Genomic DNA, 8,031 nt, shown 5'->3' with positions numbered 1-8,031 from the left:
TACGTAAAATCCTTGATGCTCCTTATTACGTCACAAATAAACTCATTCACAAAGACCTTAACATCCCATTCGTTGCAGATTTGACCCAAAACAGATATGCATCTTTTCCTTCCAAACTCCTTAACCATCCTAACCCATTAATTCTTAATCTTTCATCCTTAACAATCCCTGAGAAGCCTCCGAGGCATCTTAAAAGAAGATGGCCACGGGACCTTCTAATTTAAATTAATGTTTGAAGTACCACCAATGGGTGGTTCCTTCCTAAGATTTTCAAGTATATATGAAACATACTACATATTTACCTATTGTATTATTTTGTACAGTTGTAAATTACATTAAATAAATAATTAAAAAAAAATTCTTTGAAATTTACTTTATAATTTTTGCCGAATATAAAATATATTTACTATATTTGTATTAATCGGCATGATTGTACTTACAAAATTAATAACGTGGCCTATTTACAATTTCGCTTCACAATACAATTACTTCTTCGAGACCAATTTTATTGTCCTAATAAAATAATTTGTACCTAATTAATCTCCAAAACTCTTTATTATTACTTTAAATGTCCAACGTTTCGGCCAACCTGGCAATCCTCAAGGGCAATCATAAATATAAATTTAAACTTCATATGCAACAATTAAAAACGATTTGATGGTTATTCTGCCCAGGTCAACAGATTTAGTCAAATCAACCTATTTTATAAATTTTCCATTAATTTTAAAACCTTTAAATACTGATTAACTTAACATAATTATCACACAGGAAGTGGAGAACCTAATGAAGAATGTAGAAATTGATAGAACACTAATAAAATTTCTAAAGATCTCGAGTCCATCTTCTTTTCGAATGCCTTAGAGGGTTGTCAGGTTATGAAGGGGAAGCAAGGTTAGAAACAAGTGGGTTTGGGTGTTTAGGGAGTTTATTATGGAAGGATTAATATCTATTTAGATCTATTAATATCTAAGTGGCCATATCGGCAACTTATGGAACATTAAAATCTTTATGGATAACTTTATTTTTGACAATAAATAAAGTTATAATAATAATAATAATATCAAGCCAACAAGAAATTAACTATATCTAACTCTCCTTAATGGTTAGCTTCTCTAGCAAATATTTTTAATAAATTTACTTATTTTTTTAATTTAATTAAAAACAGTATAACTCGGTCTCATGGTAGATCTTATTTTGAAGTAGTGTAGAAAAAAAATATTAGAGGTATCGCAACGAATATGGTTCAGTTTTCCATGTTTTTTTATTCCTAAAGCTAATAAAAGTTTGCATTACTTCAATAACGATTTTTCCCTTTAATTTTGAATATCAGTCTTCATGGCTGAAAAAAAATGTTCTTTTTTTGGTACACATTTTTTTATCATGGATTCCAAAAGTAAAAACCATTAAGGATTTTACGAAGGTTTGAATATGAGAGAATTTCGAAGGTTTAGTGGAGCCCCATAGCTCAACTCAGTATGTCCAGATTGGCCTTATTATTGTCATGTAGATCAGTCTTTTGTAATGAATTGGAAGTTTAGACCGTTTGTCTAGTAAGTACTGTAATAGTCGGGATCGAAGTGTAGTTACCTGTCTTTTCAGTCTTGTGTGAGGATTCCAGGTTAGTCGTTTGTCCAGTTATAGTCCAAGGTTGCGGATCTGTTCGACTAATTTCTAATTATATTAATTTAGTTTATACTGTCACACAATACATTGCTGGATAGTGGAGTGGGATGTTCGGAATCCAAAATGGTGGTCAGGAATTATATGATCTATGTAAGTCTAAACAGGCCTTATTATGTTTTTGTAATTAGTTGGAAGTTTAGACCGTTCGTCTAATAACTGTTGTGATAGTAAGGATCAACGAGAGGTCTCTCATTTGTTCAAGATTCAAAGTTAGCTGATAGTTCAGGTGCAAAATATGATTTAACATTCATAATATCTTCATATTATCTTCATATTCATAATATCTTCATATTCATAATATCTTCATATTCATAATATCTTCATATTCATAATATCTTCATATTCATATTATCTTCATATTCATCTCTTACAGCTTAAAAAAATATATTGATACTCAATGAGGAGAAGATGGTTGGGGGTGCGGTCAATGAAAAACACAAATAAGTATGATTAACTTATTTTAATGTGCCGACGTTTCGGCTAGAGTTTCTAGCCTTCTTCACGGCTAAAAACAGAACAAGATAACAACCACAGTAAGTATAGAAAAAGAAAAAAATATAAAAAGAAAGTATAAGCAAAATAATTTTACACATACATTGAATAGTTTTACAAAATAGAATTAATAAAATGAAGTGATGAGAGAAGCGGGAAATAAAATGTAGACATAGGTAATTGAAAAAGCGGGTACAATAACTTACTTAAGGAAATGAAATAAAATTAAAGTTATATAATGCAAAGAAGTATGAACATATTAGTTATTATTAATTTAAAATTTAAATATGAAAAGAAAATGAAAATTGAGAGGAAGAAAATATATGTAACAATAATAGATGATAAAGAGGAAAATTATAAGTATAGTGTACAAAACTTATAACGCGGGCAAGGAAAATGGATAAAGTGGAGAAAATAAGGGGAAAGAGTAAAATAAGATAAAAATAAAATAAGGAGAAAGAGTAAAATAAAGAAAGGGGAAAGAAAACAAAAAAGAAGAATGAAAACCAACCTGTTCGCTGAAAGGTTGAGCGCCTAATGGTCGCAGCGCAAATAGTGGTCAAACTCAGAATTAAAAAAGCCGTTACAACAATTACTAAGTGTTTTTTATAAAGAAAACGTTACGGGAGGGTGAAAATAAAAAATTTTCTATTTTCCGCTTCTCTCATCACTTAATTTTATTATTTCTATTTTGTAAAACTATTCATTGTATGTGTAAAATTATTCTGTTTATACTTTCTTTTTTCTTTTTCTATACTTACTGTGGTTGTTATCTTGTTCTGTTTTTAGCCCTGAAGAAGGCTAGAAACTCTAGCCGAAACGTCGGCACATTAAAATAAGTTAAACATACTTATTTGTGTTTCATTGGCCGCATAACTATATGCATAAGCAAAGAAATGATGTCATTTTGTTACTAAAGAGGTATTTTAAATTAGGTATTTAAGTAATTTAAAGTGGTTCTTAATATGAGTGAGGAAGGACCTCTTTAATGTTGATGGAGAATGCGAGTTAAGATAGGGCCTAAACTCTATCCTCGGACAGCCCACCCGGGGCTGTCTGCGTAGCCGAAAGGATTGAGGCGTCGGTCTTAGCAACTGCGGAACTGCAACAAGGCCGGTTCGAATCCGGTCCTGGAGTAATGACCCCACGGAATGAAAATTTGACCCTCCCACCATGGTTGGAACAGGTTGACTACTTACCGATAAACCTTTTCTACTAGGCATTCAACTCATAAAAAAATTTTATTGTCAGCTTTTGAGCTCCCACACTGAGGGATGGTACTGCTCATGGCCCTCTTAGTACCTCGGGCTGCTACTTAGTACCCCGGTGATCCACCGTAGGATGGTGTTCTGCTAGCTCTGAAGTCTTCTAGAAAGGAGTTTTTTTTTGTAGTGGTATAATATAGAGCAGTGTGGGACGAATTACGACCTTGTAAGTCTACCTTCAGCCGACACACCTTGGGGGATATAGGCAGGTGGTTGGTACAACCTATAGACTACTTGGTGAGGTTGGGACCCTACTTGACGTGACTGGAGAAAATGAGACAGCAAGGTAGAGAATGGAGTTGGAGACGCCTCCACCGAGAAGGTCTTCAGGAGGATGCTTTACTTCCCCTTCTGGAAAGACATTACGATGGAAACCGTAGATGCTGTTTGCACTATCTCTAATGGTGGCTGATGCTTCCTGAACTAAAGGGTGGGTCTGACGGAGTCTAATGCTGGAAGCATAAATTTCAATGTCATCTGAATAGGCTGCTACCACTGCTTTTGGATGCTCCGTAGATACCATCAGTATTTTTTCGTGACAACGAAGCTGATTTTTCAGTCAGGCGATTTTTTTTAAACCATAGGAAATAATTTAATTTCAAAATCAATTATTGTAACCTATTAGAGTTATTGTTAGTGTTGTGACTGACTTGAATATCAAAATGCCCGATAGGAAGGGCCGAAACGTTACAGAGGTCTGGAATGTATTTGTAAATTGGTTTAATTTTTTTTATTTATGTTTGGTATGTATGTTAACAAAAAATAATTATTAATACTTTTATTTCTAAGATATTGTTCAGTCCACGGGAGTATCGTTTAGTTCTTATATCGCTGGACTGTATATTCATAAGGACTAGAGGGGGGAAGGGCGCCATATTCCACCCCAGCACCAACTAGGGAGTAAGCGGAGAAATAAAAGCCAAGATTGCGTACGCCGGACTGGTGGCATGCTGTTGATTTTCCTCCATATCTAAATTCTTACTTACCTAACTAACATTATTGTATTCTTTTCGGCCTATCCCTTCCATCAGTTATTTCGTTTTATTTTAATACATTAGATTTTCTCAACTTCACTTTCTCTCTCAAACTAAACCTCTTCTGATATCTTAAAACCTAGATTTGGATCTAATTCCTTCATAACTTAAAATTTGAGAAAGGTCCAGTCAAAATAGATATATTGATCCTAAAACACTTTTCTTCAACTCTATCTTCAGCCACATTATAAATTGCTAATTTAATTAGAAATAAATATCTGATCTATCAAAATTCTTGAAAAAAATTGTGGACGGTGGAGTTTATACGGGGCTGTTATTGCCTTGGCTCTTCGTTGACTTCATTACACCACCATCCTTTTGTATTTAGTAACTTCACTAACTAATATGATATACAAACTAATAAAAAATTTACTAATAATAAAAATATTGATGAATTTATAAATTATACTTAACCCTACTTCGTTTCCCATAAAAGGAGGTGAAGATATTATTGATATATCTTACATCATTCCAACAATTCCAGTTCGATTCATTCGAAGTGAGAAAGCAATTCTCTCGACGTCATTATATCGCTTCGAGAAACACCAATATACTTGTTAGAGACATCGATAAATAGAAATACCGTTTGAAAAACGAATTCGTAGACTTGGACCTCTAATGGGCCCTGTGCAGTTTGTTATCTAATTGGCCGAGAGGATGGGAGAGCTTTCGTGAGGGAACGGGACGACACGAGCGCTATCTGGGTCGGAAGTGCCGTCTGTTATATTTAATAACTATCTAATCCTCTTTGCACTTTGAGGTCACTCTAGAGTTGGGGTTCTCTGCTAAAAATGGTTTGTCTGAGTTTTAATTTTAACAATCCAAAAAGACTTTCTTAATTTTCATTCTACTAAAGTTATAAAAGAGAATAAAGTTAACAAAGCATTAACAATTAAAACAAAAGTAATGCAATTATTCTGTAGTTGTGGTTAGCTAGGTCTTAGCTATGGTTACTTCTAAGATACATATTAATTAAAATCTACAACCAGAAAACTTGAAATAAATTATTTAACTATAATCAAAATGATAATGAAAAATGTTAATATATATTGCTTTTCTCTTGCATAGTGAATTTTTGTATAGACGATTTTGGAATCAATAAACCATGGTATAATCAATTTTTTCCCATGTTCTCTTTGCTAATGACAAAATGTAATAAGGTCTTACCTAGTTAGTGAAAACAAACTTTTAAAGTATCTTTGCTTGAAAAGGTCATCCCTCATTTCAGTGCTTTTTCTTTAGGGATCTTTAGTTGACGTTCATTCGCTGGTCTAACCTGTGTTTTTCCTTGCAGGGGATCATTAGGCGAAATTAAAATTGAGTATCACAAAAGAAAAAGAATATATAAGAGTTTACATATGAATTATATATACTCCATCCAAAACTGCATAATACATGTATGCAAAGTGGAATTAACATTGAAAAATTTCATTGGCATTATATTATAAATATTAAAAATATAAGATATGAGAACAAAACGAAATTCAATATAAAATAAAAATCAAATACTAACTATTTGTACTATATTAAAAATAATTCTCAAATATAAATAAATAAAAATACGAAAGAAAATATGAAATGTAAATTTAAGTAATGATTAAACTAAGTGAATGCATTGAAAAAGTCTGTTGCAAGGTACGTACATATAATAATTTAGGATGAATGAGAAATTGAATACAGATACTTACATTCAAACTCAGTGAATCTTTTCTTCGAATACACTCTTATTGACAAATACCCATTACCTTCAACAGCTTTCTATTTAAAATTTTCTTTTCCTGAAATCTTCAACTTCCCGACGATATATTATAAGTCTAGATTACTCTAATGTCGGGAAATGTTTTTTAAACAAAAACAAAAAAATTGTTTTCCTTTTATCTCCTTTAGGTAATGATCGAACTCTTTCATAATTTTGTATGCTAATAAAAATGCGAGATTTTTATATTTCATATGTAGGTAAGTGTAAACAGTGTTTTTTTTATTTAATTTCCTACGATTTTTTTTTTAAATTAAGAAGTTGAAGTAAGTAATAAACTTCCTTTAAAATATTATCAGCATTATATTTTCTTTTCGTTTCAGGTTTCCGTATCTTCAAGTACTATAATTCCTTTTCTGTATCCTTAATATATCTATTTTTTTTTAAATTTTGTCTTATAGTTATATCATTAAAAATTTAATTAAATAACCATATTGTGTTGTAATGTAATAATAAGACAAAATTACGAAAAGTAAATTAATATATTTAACAATAAGGAAATATATTTTTCACCATAACAATCTAATATAAAAATAAAACAAAAAGTCTACTTTTATTCAGCTGAAAAGATCCATAATATATATTATTTTAAATTAAACCAAAATCTTTTTGTTGTCAGATGTGTCATTTTTAAAGCAAAACAACGATTTGCTAGAAAAATTGTTTATTCTTTTTCAATATTCATTTTTCTATTGCTTTTTTTTATTTTAAGGACATAATATTTTACTTAATGTTCATTACATCAGTTCTAAACGTTAGCATTCGAGCTACTTTATTTTTCTCTGTAACCTAATACAAAATACAACATTTTTGGGATAGCTTCAACAACAACAACAACATCTATAGAAAATTAAATTTATCCAGACTTCTTTGATGAATTAAAGACAAAGAGATGAGCTTGCGATTGTCCTCGCTCGAATTGACCAGCTCGCTGAAATTCTTGCCAACTTGAAGAAACCTTATTGAACTTCGGGGTCAATATCATTATTTGATGTATTATACACACATATTTTATTATACATATTCAATATTTATATTTATGTAATTATTTATTGTTAACACTAGGTTTATGCGAGCCGTCAATTTACTTCAAAATGAAATACCCCAAAAGCGATAGGATTAATTTTAATCATTTTGCATAGTAATCATTTAATCAAAAGAATTAATACACACAATTATTTTTCCTAATTTTTGAAATTTGTAAATAGTATACCTATCCCTACGAAACCCGTCAAATTGACAGGCTAACTTTTTTTATAAACAGTCCTCATATGTTCGCTTCGCTCGTAAAATCATTCTTTCAATAATAAAAATAACAGTGAAAAAAAATGTTCGTTAAGATGCTTCCAATCCGTCGGTGTTTTATTTTTTCGTCTTCGAAGAAAGCTCTTGTGCTTGTCGCCAAAAAATAAGAGACGATATTTAGTATCATTGCAAGAGTTTCAAAAGATTGCATGCGAAAGTTTTATTTATTGTAGACAGTCTCCGCTTGCTGTATCACAATTGGGTAATTACATTTGGGTACAGAAATTTGACCAAGCTCATATATTTTATTTTTTTTTCAATCTTGAGTAAATCCAGGAGACATTAAACAAAATTATCAACATCAATTAGGTTTGTTCAGTAGATAACTCTGATGAATGTCATTGTACATTCGGTAAAACCAAAGAAAATTATCCGATACTGTTTTTTGAATTAACCGTAATTTAGTTATTTTAATTTTCACTTAATAAAAAACTACATTTTACTCATTAACATTTTTTTTTAATCGTGAAGCCTAATATTGTTTAATTCAGATTTA

The sequence above is a fragment of the Halyomorpha halys genome, unplaced genomic scaffold, assembly GCF_000696795.3.
Source record: "Halyomorpha halys isolate HHAL.00 unplaced genomic scaffold, Hhal_1.1 Scaffold1442.1, whole genome shotgun sequence".
Lineage (NCBI taxonomy): Eukaryota > Metazoa > Arthropoda > Insecta > Hemiptera > Pentatomidae > Halyomorpha > Halyomorpha halys.
The sequence above is the reverse complement of the archived record's forward strand: the minus strand, read 5'-3'. Positions refer to the sequence as shown.